This window comes from Bactrocera tryoni, chromosome 4 (assembly GCF_016617805.1).
Source record: "Bactrocera tryoni isolate S06 chromosome 4, CSIRO_BtryS06_freeze2, whole genome shotgun sequence".
Taxonomy (NCBI): Eukaryota; Metazoa; Arthropoda; class Insecta; order Diptera; family Tephritidae; genus Bactrocera; species Bactrocera tryoni.
Window position 1 is genome coordinate 7295572 of NC_052502.1, and position 17270 is coordinate 7312841.

General features: G+C 37.8%; 1 protein-coding gene across 3 annotated transcripts in view; it reads left to right on the forward strand.

Annotated features, from left to right (window-relative positions):
- Nucleotides 1–17270, forward strand: part of LOC120774529 (protein singed) — a 60876-nt gene that overhangs the window by 17059 nt on the left and 26547 nt on the right. Inside the window, exon 1 of one of the 3 annotated variants that reach the window (XM_040104241.1) lies at nt 15219–15296. The exons of the other annotated variants lie outside the window; for them this stretch is intronic. The gene's annotated coding sequence lies outside the window, so the exon portion shown is untranslated. Of the gene's footprint in view, nt 1–15218; nt 15297–17270 lie in introns of those variants that run through there. 3 annotated transcript variants of the gene reach the window in all.

The window sequence follows — 17270 nt, forward strand, 5'->3', positions numbered from 1 at the left end:
GGGCAACACTAAGTGTTGCCAGGTGCAATCTGACATTTCCATTGGAAAGTTTGACATTTTTTAGCATAACATCACTCAGAACGTTTTGTCATTTAATCGTGAATTGTTTTACTTACAGGGAATTAAAAAATTCATCTCGGCCAAAAAATGGAATTAACTCGTGAACATTTTCGTGCGATCATCTTTTACAACTTTCGACGTGGATTATCACGACAAGAGTGCATCGATGAACTAAAATCTTTGTACGGCTATGAAGCACCATCCTATAGCACTGTGAAAAACTGGTACAACGAATTCAATCGTGGCCGACGCTCGCTCAAAGACGAATTCCGTGAAGGTCGTCCAAAAGCAGCCGTTGTGCCAGAGAACATCGATGCTGTTCGTGAACTGATAATGCAAGACCGTCATGTAACATACCTTCAGCTAGAGGCATGCCCATGCATTTCTTCCACCAGCATACATTCGATATTGCATGAACACCTGGCCGTAAAAAAGGTTTGTTCTCGTTGGATCCCGCACAATTTGACAATCGCTCAAAAAAGGCTCGTGTGGATTGGTGTAAAGAAATGCTGAAAAAATACGATCGCGGTGCTTCAAAAGACGTTTATAAGATCGTCACAGGTGACGAATCATGGATCGATGCGTATGAGCCCGAAACAAAACAGCAATCGACAAAAAAAAAATTCAATAAAAAATAAAAAAAAAACATTTTCGTTGATAAATATGCCTATTTACATTATTAGGCCAGAAATATATGTACATATATAGCAACCTACGTATGTATGGAACTCGGTTTTTTTGCATGGCACGGACACGTTTGCAGAAGTCCAGACGCTGAACCCAATTTCCCACTGCTGCAATTTCACGTTTAATATTCGTTCGAAGTTCATCAATCGTCGCTGCCTTGTTGGCATAGACCATAGACTTGGCGCAGCCTTACAAGAAATAGTCTAACGACGTCAAATCGCACGACCGAGGCGGCCAATTGACTGGCCCATTTCGTTCACCAAATTTGGTTTTCAATAAATCGATTATAACATTCGCTGTGTGACTTGTGGTGCCGTCATGTCATGTTAGAACCACATATTGGGCAAATCCATTTCATCAAATTCGGGCCAAAAATATTCGGTTATCATTGAGCGGTAGTGATTCCCATTGGCAGTAACGTGCCGGTCTTCATCATCACGGAAGAAGTACGGCCCAATGACGCCGCCGGCCCATAAACCGCACCAAACCCTAATTTTTTTGGGGATGCAATGATGATTCATGGACTACGTGTGGATTGCTACCTGACCAATGTGTGTATTTTGCTTATTGACGAAGCCATTGAGCCAGAAATGAGCCTCATCGCTGAAGATGATTTTTCGATGTAAATCCCGATCAGTTTCAAGTTGTTACTCAGCACAATTCACGAATATATGACGATTCTGGTGGTCAAGCGGCTTCCTCTTGCTTCAATTTTATATTGTAACAACATGCCACACACTTGAGAACGACGTGTAAGAGATTGATTTGGGCCTTCCTTAATTGGCAAACACCTACAAAACACCCCCTTAAAAGGAAAAATCTGTAAAAAGAAAATTTGGTATGGAATTACGTAGTTTAAATGGACCTGTCTGGTTCAATTTTTATCAGATGGCAAGTCGAATGTATTAGAGGTCTTCTAGGACGTGGTGTATTCTCAAGGTCGAAAATGCCGGAACGAAGTTATGCAAACCAATCTTAGCATTGACATTCGGTTAACACATCTCCTCCTTACACATTACATAATTTTCGCCCCTTTTGATAGTAAAACAGTAAAATATGTCGAAAATGCTGTCTTCGATAGGGCAAAAAAAACTATATATATATGTATATGTGACCTGGTCTACGAAAAGGGGGCTTAGGTGTCAAAAAAAAGGAGAACAATTAATGAGATAATGAGAAACTGACGATTATTTTTAACAGCTTTTCCCAGAAAACTAGTTTTCGGACGTTAGCCCCCTTTTCGTAGACCAGTCACATATGTAGAAACAGCTGTTGGCATCAAATGAAATTATACAGTGAACGACATAATAAATAGAAATGGGTATAAGATTCACTAAAATAATACAATTTTTCGCTTTATCCGCCATTCTTCAAGTTTCAATAGATCGAAGACATCAAATAATATCGTATCATAATTGGTACATAACTGGTACTTTACGGTTAGTTCATTGTCAGTTCAAAAATTGCTATTTTAAACTTTTTATTTGGTTTTTGTTGATTTCAGACATTTATTTTCCATCATTTTTTTCTGTAATTTTACCATTCGCTTACAAATCGCTCACAACTTTGCGCTTGCCACTGCAGCTGTTTTTGCAAATTTGTAAGCAACGGCTAATTGCTCAATCGAAACAGTCTGAAAAGGTTGTGCTTCGAATTCATGTCGCGGAGAAAATACCATATTTCATATCTTCAACCTTTCATCCATCACAATCGGAGCCGATCACTTGGAAAACTCCGCCCGGGCTGCAACATGGAGTAAGAGTAATTGTAGAGCAGCACGCTGACTTTTATACACACACATATAAATTTATATGAATTCACACATATACATATCTATATAAAATATTTCATATATTTATATATGTTTGTATGTATTTATATACAACTTTTGATGCATATGAATATGTATGTGTATATATGTATATGTACATATGTGCATGTATTGCAACATCGGCATATGTATTTATCTATTGGATCTACTAAGTGTTGCACACGAAAAGCTGCAGGCGATGTTGCATGCACATGTATACTATACATATGTTTATGTGCGCGTGTGTGTGTTTGTTTGTATCCATCAAGATGTAAGATTTTCAATCAGTGCTGCTGCGGACTGCGCATATTTCTTTGACTTCGCTCGTTGCAACCGTTGCTTTGACACAGTTAGAAAAATATAATAAACTGCTACAACAACAAAAACAACAACAACAACAACAAAAATGAGTGACACCAGCAATGCAAGGAAGCCAGTTAGCTGCCACTGCAGCAAGCCAGAAGCCGAGAGCAGCGGTAAGCAACAACAACAACAACAAGTAGTGAGCGTATTGGTGCTGCGAATGCTGAAAGTACGAGTTCGTCTGCTAAGTCAAGTTGAGCAAAATACTTTCTTTTCGACATTAATGCCAAGCCAACCCAGCCAGCAACGGCAAAAAGGCCGCTAACGGCACGGCGCGCTCTTCCACACACTCACGCTCATTTTGCTCGTGGCCTAAAACAAAGCTAAAAAGCAGACAACTTGCAGCAGTTGCATGCAACAAACAACAAGCAATGAGATCAAATGAATCTGCAGTTGCAGCCGCTGCTGTTGTTGTTGTTTTGGCCGCCAAGCAAGCGGCACTAGAGACCGTTGTATTGTGCGGAAAAAATCATATTTGTCAATTGAGAGGTGAGTTGGCTCAGCTGGATGCCTCGGTCTAGTCGCGCCAAGAAACTGGAAAATTATGCCGTTAGAGGCGACTACAAGCTGAAACACACACACACACGTACATATTTTCATACATACATAAATATATGTCTATTTGTTTGTATTCACTCACTTGTGTGTCGTGTGCCAAACTGGCATGGGGGGTAGTGTGTAATTAAAAAAGTGCAGTCAGTCAGCACGGCAGTCAGCCTACTCTACAACAACAACAGCCACAACAATATTACAGCCTGTAAAACGTCAACCCACCATTCAGTCATTCTTCCACACACCCAGCACTGAGTTTATTTATTAGTTTTTGTAATGTTGTTTTTTTTTGCTTTTGCTTTTGTTGTTGTCGCTTGCGGCAGCTTATCACTTCTTCAAATGCCATTACACATGTCAAACGGCTTTGATAATTTGCATTGACACCTCAGCAAAGCAAGGTCACATCACCTGCAACACGCACATACACACACATACACACTCAACTCATATATATGTACATATGTGTATTTGTGTGTATATTTATGTATTTATGTACATATACACATGTAAACAATGGCTGCCAGCCCACCTGCCATTGAAATGTTTCGCATTCAACGCTCGCAGATGGATAACAAGGCGCATCGACTGATGACAGCTAGCTGTGCTGGCAACCCACGTTTTTGCCAATTTGCTGATTTGCCGCGTCGCAAATGAGGCGCGAACTCTTCTTTGTGCAGCCGAGTGCACACGCGCATGCTCAGTCGTTAATGCGCATTCGCCCGATCGTTCGCATGCTCGCATTTTAGCGTGAATTATGCGCGTTTTTGCACAAGTTGTGCGACTTTTAATTATGTCTGTCTGTCTGTCTGTCTGCATTTTAATTACGGTTGTTTGACTCACTGATATGTTTAACCGGCTTTGTTGTTTGTTTGGAAAATTGTTGGTGATTTCTTTTTATGTTTTTCATCACTAATTTTTTCTTCAATGTAAATAAGTTTGATCGCATTTTTGAGAAATTGAAGAGTAATTTTGGCATGGCATTGAGTAGTCCGGCTTGTTTATTTTTACCAACCCTGAAAAAAAACAGTTTTCTTATTAAAATAGCATCTAAAGGGTGGTACATTCCGAGGTTCCCTATTTGTTAAAGAAAAAACACAGAAAGTTCAAATTTAATGAAAAATGTTTATTATTATTAGAAAGAACATGCTTTGGCATTTATTTTTTGAAGATTATCTCTTTCATATGTTGGCCGCACCTGCGTCTCAGATATTAAGTCCAATTTTCGATGACCCTTTCGAGCATTTTGACTGTTAACTAGCGAATGACAAGCGTGATGTTTTGCTCTAAGGCCTGAATCGAAGCGGAATTGTCCACATAGACCATAGACTTTACATATCTCCACAGGAAAATAGTCTAACGGTGTGATTTCCCACGATCCTGGTGGCCAATCAACGTAAAATTATTTGCTCGACACAATGTTCTTTCAATAAATCTATTGGTTGATGGGATGTGTGGAAAGTGGCGCCGTCTTGTTGAAATTAAATGTCGCCGAGACCACTAGCTTCAATTTCAGCCATCAAATAGTCGGTTATCATAGCGCGACAACGGTCGCCATTGACGGTTACTTTCTCACCGGCATCATTTTTGAAGAAATATGGACCAATGATTCTACCGGCCCACAAACCACACCAAACCGTTGTTTTTATGGATGAAATGGCAGCTCTTGAATCTTTTCGGGTTGCTCTTCGTCTCAAATGCTGCAATTTTGCTTCTTTACAAACCGAAAAAAATTTGGCTTGAAAACGTCAGATCTTTTTGGAACTTTTCAAGAGCCTATAGAGCAAAGCGAGCGGCTTCAGTTCTTGCACAAGCTGCATTTTTTACACTTTCAATTTAAGATCTTGACGTAAGATGCCCCAAGTCGGTCTATACGTCAGTCCGAGTTGCTGTGAACGGCGCCAAATCGACTTCCACGGTCTTCTTATACATTCTCAGCTACGGCTGTATTATTTTCTTCACTGCGTGCTGATCGTGGTCTCTTCGGGCAAATATTATCAAACAAAGAATGAAGATCGGGGATGGTATTGTGAATAGTACGCTAAGTAGGCCGATTAAGTTCGCCATAAGTTGATGAAAGCGTAATAAAGTTGAACGATTTGTAACATTCTTTAGGCGTAAGTCTTTCCATAAAGAAATGTCAAACAATATTGAACAAATATAACCTGATAGCCTGACACGATTCACGCGGGATCTGTCAAAAAAAGGACCTCCGTTATAACAAAAGTCATCTTCGACTTGATAGTTATTTAGTCGCTCAAAAAAATCAAAAATCAAAAATCAAAAAAATTAAAATTGAAAATAAAGTTTTTATTATTGTTGTTGTCTCAATTAAATCTCAGTTCATAAGCGACTACAATAATAATAGTTTGTAGTGCTAAACGTCTAACTGACGCATTTTCTTTTTAATAATTAATCTGCGCCAATGCCATTTCATTTAAAATTTCATCGAGTCAGTCAACGCTGAGCGCATAAAATCATAATGAGAAATTGTGTAGGCGGCAGGAAAGCGACATTGAGATATGAAAAAGTAAGTCAGTGGCCATCATAAGTGAAATTATCACTTGAGATCACAACTAGACGTCTACGCAGTTCATTGACTGGGTATCTACTGCTTGATATTAAATTTTTTTCGAGTTACAGCGATTTCCGAATCACTAAAAAACGCGTTTCCAACTGCTGCAGTAATTTCGGACATCTCAGTGGGTGTAACCTAAAAGAAACTCGTACTAGAAATGACCTACGGTCGAAAAAAAAATGAATAATGTAGAAAAATAGTGGTTTATCAATGCTTCTCATCTTTCGGGTTTCAGTCAAGCAATTTCGAATAATGCTGCTTCGAGAAAAACGAGTTTACAGAGCAACTCATTACGCTGATTGATCTGGACGGTTATATGTATATTAGAAGGCTGTAGAACTACTTCAGATAGACAGGCTCAAGAACTACTTCAGATATCGATTTAAAATTTTAGGAGGTTATTTTTAAGTAAAAAGAGAAATCGATCTCGAATTTGTTATTGGTCTGGTCGTAATATCAATTCTAGTAGATATTTATACTCGGAACAGGGGATATTAGGTTTGCCACAATGTTTGTAACACATAGAAGGAAACGTCTAAGGCACTATAATATATTAATGATCAGCATGACGAGCTGAGTCGATTTAGCCGCGTCCGTCACATCTGGCTGTATATACGTGAACTGGTCCCTCAGTGTTTGAGATATCGTTCTGAAAATTTTCACACGTTCTTTTCTCACCAAGAAGCTGTTCATTTGTCGGAACCGCCGATATCGGCTCACTATAGCATATAGCTACCATACAAACTTAACCATCGGAATTAAGTCCTTGTAAGGAAACTTTTTAATTTGAAGAGATATCTTCACGAAAATTGGTACAGCTCATTATTTTAGAAAACGCTATAATCTTCGAAGAAATTCTTCAGATCCAACCACTATAGCATATAGCTGCCATACAAAATTATCGAACCAACTCAAGTTCTTGTAAAAAAAACTTTTTAATTTGAAGCGGCATCCTCACGAAACTTAGTACAAATCATTATTTTAGAAAACGCTATAATCTTCGAAGAAATTCTTCAGATCCAACCACTATAGCATATATGTAGCTGCCATAAAAAATTATCGAATCAACTCAAGTTCTCGTATGGATAACCTTTTTATTTCAAAAGGTATCATCACGAAATTTGGTATAGGTGATTCCTCAAGGCATCGCCATAATCTTCGAGAAACTTATGCAGATTGGACCATCATAACATACAGCCGCCATATAAACCGAGCAACCAAAATCAAGAAAACGTTTTTTTACACCCTTTTATGCACCTCTGTGAGGGGAGTGAGCTTCGTTGTAGCCGAAGTTAACGGTTTTTCTTGTTTTGTGCTCATCAATTTTGCACAAATTTATTCTGCTATTGACTTGATGGCAAAGTGCAAGTCTTTTCGCAAACAGTGTATTCATTATACCACGCCTCCAAGCACTTTACATATACAGTAGTATGTAGCTTAACTTAAATTTGTTCAATTACGGTACATATGCCCGCTGATCACTTGCTACTTGTGCTATAATTTGAGCTGTTTGTTTGTGAAAACAAGAAAAAGAAATTTGCACAGCGCCAGCAGCTGACAAGAGTGGCTAAATGAGCTGTCCAACTGCCCCAAAGTGGTTGTGGCTATTAACAACTCCATCGGTATTAGGCGTTAACAGACAACTTACTAACATAAGTACATACATACATGGATACATACATATGTATAAGTGAAGGTGATCAAAAGTAAACGGCATCGAATTGCCTGCATTGCCACATGCCGCAACATAATGCCAGTGCAACTCTGCTTTTTGCAACTTCATCAATTGCTACTGTAAATTGTGTCGTTTTGTCTTCGTTTTTGTTTTTTTGTTCGCGCGTTTTCTTTTTGTCTTTTTTGTTGGTGTAATTTTCTCTAAATTTCGCATTTGTGTCGACAGTTGAATTTTGTTTTCAAATCACCTTTCGGTTTCGCCACTTTTATGCTGTCACTGGCCGCTTGCCACAGCCACTTTGCGCAGAAATTATGCAGCGCTTAGCAGCTGTTGAGAAAAACCGTTATTTTTTGCTTGCTTGCTGCTTCTCTGACGCCTCTGCTTGCCATCGCCCGATGACCGGCTGAAAGCAAACAAACAAAAACATTAAAAACAACTGCAAATTCCCGTTTTTTTGTTTGTTTGCTGCTTGTTGTTGTTGCTGCTGTCAATTGTGGTCGCTAGCGTTGCAAATGATCGTAAAACATGCGAGTAATTGCATGCAGTGCCATTGGTTATTCGTCGGAGAGTGGGCAGTTTGGGTGGAATTCGTGGCTTCATTATGTGACATCACTCACGTTCAATTAAATGTCGTCTTTGCAAATATCACAGTGGCGAGCAGACAGAAGCAAAGCAAAAAGAAAGGAATCAGCTGCTGTGGTTTGCTGAAATTTCAATATCATCGTGAAAGAGTTAAAAGTGTCAATTGTCAAAGATTAAACTGCCGCCGGCTGAAGTCCAAGGCTTTGCATTGTTTCAAGCCTCAGCTTGACGGTGGAAAGTTTTACCTTCACTTTCGAAATTGTTGCAAGCCGCCTTTGTTTGCTAAATTTGATAAGCGTGTTTGAAGTTGAGTGACATTGAAGGAATCTAAAGCATTGCTATATTTATGAAAATAACCAGTAAAAAAAAATATTTTATTATCATGCAAACATTATTCGGGAAAGCTCTTATTTTGGTTTGATCACTTTTGGCAGCAAAAGCAACAAATAAATTAATTTTCTTGAAAATGAAAGAATAAGATCTCTTCCGCTCTTGAGGCCCTTAAAGTTTGGTGGCAGGGAGTTGCAGGTGTCTAAAGAGGTCAAATTCTTAGGCCTCACATTAGACTTAATCTTACGGTCGAATAGACTAATGAATTTAACACCGTCCAGAGCCGTCAAGACACTCATTATATGCAGATACCTAGCCGGTAGATTCTGGGGTTGCAAGCCAGGTATCATCACGTGGTTGTATAACATGATCATATCATGGAGCGATTGCTTGGGCATCGAAGGGAACGCAGTTTTCGGTAGACCTTCAACTATCAAATCTGCAAAGACTTGCCTGAGTCTGCGCTTCAGGGGCATTTGTCCAACCGCAGCACTTGAAGTCAGGCTGTAGCTCACATCGCTGCGTCTAGTAATCAAACAGGAAGCGAAGAATACCGTGCTGCTCATGGCAGCAGAGTGTTTTGGAAAGGGAAGATAATGTCGTCTCAACAAATAAAGGCCTTAGGGGAAGATACACCACTGATCCTTCTTCCAAGAAACGGCGTTACGAAGTGGATAAACTTCACTAAGAAGTTTAGAGTTACTACCCGCAGAGTGGAGTGATTCAACGCTCGACCTACTACTACTACTGAAGGCAGTACTATCCAGTGGTACACTAACGGCGCGAAAAGAGTTGCTCCGTACGGAAGAGAAGAATACGCTACGCAAAGTTACTACTGGGAGGTAGTACCTCCCACGTGACAAATTTCGCCTTCTTGTCGCGTTTTACACTGGGCAATACAGGCCCAAGAAATACTTGTCCAACACGGGCATAGTCTCTTGCGCAAACTACCGGTTTTACGAAACAGAACAGGAAACTACAGAACTCCTTATTCTAGGTTGAACAGCAATTTGTAGAAGCAACCTCAAGGTCCTGGTATCCATCTACGTGAACAGGGATCACATCATCTCAATCGCGCTTAGTAAGATCTTGGAATTATTCAGAGTACTGGATCTTCGTGATCATGTGTGATGTAGGAGAGGGCACGATAGACCATAGGTCGCAGTGCGAAACCTCAATTATTTTCTATCTATACAAGTACTAGCTACCTTACATCTTTTTATCGAATAGACCACCAAAAAACTGTGAAAAGAGTCCAAACTGGTATAAAGAGTTCAAATTTATTCCATATTTACTGGAATTGCAGTGATGAACTCAAGTTTTCGTTGGTAAATTTTGGTTGGAAGGTTTTAAAATAAAAACAAAATTAAATCTTTAGCCAGTAACTAAATGATAGCGTTCAGGGAACAGTGTTAGAAATAATCCTATTTTGAATTAGCCTATTTTGATGCCAGTAGACAATAGGAATTTGAAAGCACTGAAGTATACGAGGTATGATGATTAAGTAATGAGACTGATTCCATAAAAACCGTATATTTGAAAATTATTCTACAACTCTGCCATCCCCTTCAAAGTAGTCTCCTTGGGCAGCTATACAGCGATTCCAGCGCGTTTTCCATGCTTCGTAACATTTCTGGAACGCTTCGACTGGGATGTCTGCGAGTACCCTCGTCACGGCCGCCTGGATGTCCGTAATCGACTCAAAGTGGGTTCCTTTGACCACCGATTTTGTTTTAGGAAACAAAAAAAGTCACAGGGTGACATGTCGGGCGAATAAGGCGGCTGTTGCAACACGGCGATCCCTTTAGAGGCCAAATACTGGGACACGCTGAGGGCGGTGTGGCACGGCGCGTTGTCGTGATGAAGGATCCAGTTACGAGCGATGTCTGGGCGCACCCTGTTGACTCGTTTTCGCAATCTTTCGAGTACTTGGCAATAGTAAACTTGATTCACAGTTTTCCCCGGTGGAACGAATTCTTTGTGGTCGATTCCACGGCTATCAAAAAAGGCAATAATCATCGTTTTCACCTTCGACATGCTCATGCGATGTTTTAAAGAATAAATTGCTTGTTTGCTATTTCTTTGTTGGATCAAATTTTGCCCGGACTTACAAACAATATCATTTTCAGGCTTAGCATTACTTTTGAAGTGTTTAGAATCCTCAAGCATCTGTTTTGCGACCTCTATTTGTCATAGTTCTTCCAAAAGATTCAGGGCTTTGGTACGAGTGTAACATTGACACGCTCTTACCCTAAATATGAACCAAAATGTGTTTAGTTGATCCATATTGATGTTGAGACCTGATACCATAACTCTCTAATGCCAGCACGGCGATTTTCAAGCATTGTTTATTTAATTTTTTTTTTAATTCATTATCACTTAATTCTTGCTCCCTGCTGGGTACAGTAGAGGCCCGCTAATCCGGACATGGCCTAATCCGGATTCCACTGTAATCCGGACAGGGTTAAAAAACTCAAAATTCCTATTACGTCCCTTGTAATCCGGACCGACATTATCTATCCGTATTCTCTAATCCGGATCACATGTTTATTATTCACTACATTCGCTTATATGTTTTATTGGTTTAAGTTTTTTTTGTTTTTTTGGAACATGTGTATTATTTGTTATAATAAACAAACAGAAATTTATAAATATTTTTTCATAATACATAGTTCTGATATGTCTTTGTTAATCCGGATTTCCTTATATTCCGGATAGGGACCGGTTTTAATTGATCCGGATTAGCGGGCCTCTACTGTATTCATAAAATCTGTTTATTTTGGGGAATATACTGATTACCTGATCAAAGAGAGGTCGCTCGTTGGGCAGGTGGTATTATATTGCGTGCAATGAGGAATGTTCCAAAAATTTGATGATTTTCGAGTAATCTAAGTTCAATACATAGTACAGAGATCTGTACTAAGTTCAGTTTTGTGATTTTGGCAAATAAAAAGATGTGTGAAAATTGTTTACAATGAATTAATTATTGTTGGCAATTATTTTTTCTCTCTTTTGAACTTTTTTTGTTGAACTTAAATTATTTAAAATTAATTATGTAAATTCAGCTGCGTTACCTCAGGTCATTCCCAGCATTTCATAGTCGTATTTACAACTTATACATAGCTTTATTGTTATTTGCCCTCATAACAAACCACCTGAGACTTGTGGCGTACACGTTCCTTAAACAAAAGTATGTATAGTACATACATATGTACATATCGCTTTATATAAGGCAAATAATTTAAAAACTGTAAAGAATTGTAATCTTCCTCTTTCATTGCTACTCATATTGCCATAACGAAGTCAAGACATGAATATGCAGAGTTCTGCACCAGTTGCTACGTACACGTATGCATACATACATACCAAACACACACCTGTAGAGCAGCGATGATTCATCATCAACCGGCGTGTATATAGAACCCATTTATCTCTCACCTTTTGCCATCCGCTTTTACCTACCGGCAGTTCCATCTTAGTTAATTGTTTATTTTATTCTTTAATAGCGTTGTACGTGTTTGTGTGTCAGCATTTGAATAATGCCACCGCTTGGATTATCGCTTTTTGTTTGAAGCACATCAGCATTGACCTCTTGCTGCGGTCACTCACAGCGAAATACGGCACAACTATCATGCTATAAAACTTAACTATCCCACTATAAATTACCTACACACACACAGATAGTATGTATGTATGTATGCGCGCAGCAGCACTTACGTGGGTAGATAAGTATGTACATATATTAGAAAATATTTAGACACTGTTATTTCTTTCTGGTCTAACGCTCGTGGCTCAGCACCTGGCTACCAACACACGGACACATACACATACATACATATATGTACATAAATGTAGGCTATAGCAAATGGCTTGTAATTGGGTAGAAGAACGAACGGATGCAGAATAAATGAGGCAACATTGATGAAAAATCTAACAGCGCCAAAGCAACAACTAATCAAAACCGCAAACCACATTATTCCAATTCGTTCTGACGGCAGACAGCGCTAGTTCTAACTACTACATCTGGTTCGAGCTCCAGCTCCAGCTACTTTTCTTCATAGCCAGCCAGCTAGTAAGTAGTGTTATTGTTGTTGTTTTTATTGTTGTTGCACAGCTTGTTGCTCCTGCTGCGGCTGTTGGCGTGTTTTGCGGTTACTCTTTGCTTATTTCGCTGGCAAGTTTACTGTTTCGCACTTCCTTCAACGTCTAAAGGCGTTCTGTAAATGCAGTTACAGCTTTTGTGTTGCTCTATGTATGTGTGTGTGTGTGGGTATGTCTGTGCTTTTATTAAATTACTTTGTATTGTTTTACGGCGCTTTGTTTAATAAGTATTTTTAGCAGCACTAATACAATCATATTAACCGCCGCCACCGCAATTTCTTCGATACGCTGATGAGTTCGCATTCAAAGTGTCGGCCGTTGGGCTTGTTAATTCAATTACAGTGGTGCTTGCAATAATGGCATAATAATAACTTGAAAATTGAATTTATTAAGTCTATTAATGGTACATTTACGAGTATACATACATACATATGTATGTATCTTAAATGAAAATTCATAAAAAAAAAAAAATTGCATAACTGTAATTTCGTCGGCCGGGTGGCAACCCTTCTCAAAAATATGTACGTGCGACAGTTAGCATTCTTTAGCTTCACAAATAAATTGCAAACATTTGTTTATTTGATTTTTTATAATTAACTTTTTTTAAACAGGTGGCAACTCTATCTAAATTCATGTTTATATTGATTTTATTAAATCTATTAATTCAACACTGACAAATCTATTTTCGATAACAATTCATAAAATTCGTTATAAAGAAAAAATTGCATAACTGTAATTTTGGCGGTTAGGTGGCAACCTTTCTCAAAAACGTACGTTCGGCAGTTGGACTTCTTTAGTTTCATAAATGAACTGCAAACATTTCTTAATTTGATTTTTAATTAACTTTTTTTAAACAGGTGGCAACACCATGTACATACATACATACATGTATGTATATGTTGATTTTATTAAATCTCTTAATTCAACACTGACAAATCTATTTTCGATAACAATTCATAAAATTCGTTATAAAGTAAAGTAAAAATTGAATAACTGTAATTTCGTCGGCTGGGTGGCAATCCTTCTCAAAAATTTGTACGTGCGACAGTTAACTTTCTTTAGCTTCACAAATAAATTGCAAACATTTGTTTATTTGATTTTCTAATTAACTTTTTTTTAACAGGTGGCAACACCATGTACATATGTACATACATACATGTATATAGTCCAAGTATTACTTACTTAAAATTGGCTCAGCTTATTTAGTTTCGTAGCGACATAGCAAATGCTAGTTTCTTTTATAATAATTTTTAATTGATTTTTTTAACAAGTGGCAACACTATTTAAAAATTTTTAATAGGTAAACAGGATTTCTTAAGATACATCCGGTTAAAGCTTTACCTATATTTTGAATTTAGTTGCCTTCAGGTTTAATTAGGTGGCAACTCTCTAATATTTTTTGTAGTTAATCATTGCAGTATTACTCCCTACTATTCAGACATACTATATGTATGTACATATGTACATGCTACATGAAAAATTTTGTTCTTCTTCTTCTTTATTTGCATAGACACCGCTTACGCGGTTATAGCTGTGTTTACAACAGCGCGCCAGTCGTACTTCCTTTCACTCTTTGGTGCCAATTGGAGATTCCAAATGTAGCCAGGTCCTTCTCCACCTGGTCTTTCCAACGGTGTGGAGGCCTATCTCTTCCTCTGCTTCCTCCTGTGAGTACTGCATGGAATACTCTCAGAGCTGGAGTGTTTTCATCCATTCAGACGACATGATCTAGCCAGCGTAGTCGCTGTCTCTTAATTCGCTGAACTACTTGTATGTCAATGTCGTCGTATATCTCATACAGCTCAACGTTCGATCGACTGCGGTATTCGCCGTTGCCAATGCAGAACCTTTCTCTCGAAATGTAGCAGGACGGGGATAATAAGTGACTTCTAGAGTTTGCTCTTTGTTCGTCGAAAGAGGACTTTAATTCTCAATTGCCTATTCGGTTTCTGTGGTTTCTCCTGACCGTTCAAACTTAAGACCAAGTATAAAAAACTTTTTTATTTGTTAAGGAATCTTCATGAAGAATAAAATAAAATGAAAAAAAAAACACTGATGCTATTATATTCAGCAACACTATACTGTGTACTTATTTGCAGTGCAATCTAATGCCAGTTACTTGCGCTTAACCGAGTGCACTGGCGCTAATAGTAATCATAATGGACTGCCATGCAACTGGGTCCAAATACCACATACATATATACATACATAGGTATGTACAACTATGCACATCCAAAGTGCATGTGTGCATCGCCTGCATACACCGCTCGAATAGCAGAGGCGCACTGTAAGCCCAGTTACATGCTCTGCTCGCTTCGTCGCCTGTCACGGCGTGCTGCCGCTGGGTTGTTTGCACACACGGAATGCCGGGCGCGTTGAAAACAGTCGACCGTTGCCGGGTGTGCGACATTGGCGCGTCAGTGCAGAAATTCAAGTCTGCTAAATTGAATCTGGTTTGATTGCTTGGTTTGTTGCGTTTTCGTTTTGGTTCGGCTTGGAAGTGTCGAAAAGCCGCCGTTTCACGGGTAGTTGGACCAAACTGGTCGGGATTATTAATTGCGGTGAGTTTGCTCCAACAGCTGTATCGGTGTCGTGAGTGGAGATTTGTGTTTGGAGTGTAAACCGTTATTCATTGGAGAGGCTTACATGCCATGTACCGTCGCTAAGAACAAGAAAACATGGTTACTATATTTAAAAGCTTCGTAGAAAGTTGGGAATTGTAAACGAATTTACACTCTGTTTACCGTTAGATTAAATGGGTATATTCGATGAATGCGCATTGCTAGAGATGGTGAGATATGAAAACTGGGTAAAGTGAATAGTGGCAGTTGAAGAGCAGTAAATGTAGATCTTTAGTGAGTTAGGAACCTGATAGATGCTTGGAAAGCTGGTATTGCTCACTCCGTAGATTACTGCGATGATAATAGTTCAGTGGTAATCGGTAAGCTCGTCTAAATATCTAAGTTCTGGAAATCATAATGCCTTTCGAAATATGTTTTATTACTTAAATTCTAAAGTTTTTTGAAAAAGTTTGTTAAAATATACATATATGCTAATCGGTACTTATAAAGTTGTATCGGTAATTTAAATGTTTTATCGATGTTTCTGCGATTTATTTTCGTTGACTGTTTTGGTTTTAATTTTTTACTAGCTTTTCTAACATTTTGTATGCTGAGTGTTCATTTTCATTAATATTTTCTCAATTTTTTTATAATTGTTGGATAAAAAATTACTTTAAATATTTTTAAAATTTATGTAAAGTTAACTAACTTCAACGTCTACAATTATGATTTTTGTTATTGAAATGAAAAGCGCTAATAAATCGTATTGTGTTGTTAATTTCAGATATTAATGATACTTTTCTATAAAAAGCTTTCAAGACCAAAATGTATAACACAAGTTTGTTGATTTCAGATATTCATAATAATATTTGATAAAAATCTATTTAAAAAAAATTATAAAAAATCAATAAAAAATATATCGAAACAAATTTTATCGATACTTAGTTTTTAAAATTATCGATAATTTGAAAGATAAAAATTTTATTTTCATCTATCGAAATTTTTTTTATAGATACTTAGTTTTCAAATTATCGATAATTTTAGCGATAAAAATTTTTTTGATTGAATACTTTCGATTATGTGCGATAAATTATTATCTTCTTTCCTCTCCGATAGTAGTAAAGTTAAGTGCCCTGTTCTCGAACAAGTTTGTTGATTTCAGATATTCATAATAATACCTACTCGATAAAAATCGTTCGAAAAAAAGATAAAAGATCGATAAAAATATGTATATCGAAATTTTTTCATCGACACTTAGTTTTTAAAATTATCAATAACTTTAATGATACAAGTTTTATTTCTATCTGTTGAATTTTTTTTATCGATATTATGTTTTTCAAGTTATCGATAATTTTAACGATAAACATTTTATTTTACAGGCATAAGTTATAACTTATTTTTTAATTTAATACTTTCGATTATGTTCGATAAATTATTGTAAACTCTTGGAAAAAAAAATTTATTAGCATCGATATGAAGTGGTTTGAAATAGTGAATACGAGTATGGTAAATTTTTCTTTGCTCTTGTGTGATCACGTCTCACATTTGTTGTTATTTTCCTTTCATAAAGGGTGTGCGCTCCATTTTCTGCCAGCTTTGCATCATGTTGCATTACCTTGCTGCACTGCCCGCTTATGTCATTGGCAATTTGTATTAATACTTCCATGAATGCGGCGTGTCCTCTGCAAATGGTGCTCTACACACCCGCACACATATGTACATATGCACGTATTCCATACCAGTATAATTAAAATCTTATTGACTGGTTTGGTCGTAAAGTGCCATCTCGACTTCGTACACTTTATTTAGATGCATTAAATTAATTTTTATAGTCAACAGTATCGTGTCACATAAATTTCTACTTATGCGCTTTTACCTTGCTCCACCCACTGGCCGCTGAGACACGCTCGTCCCTGCTCCATTTGAGCGCGTCGTCTTTCGTTTCGCATGGCCATGACAAAAATGTGTGAAATA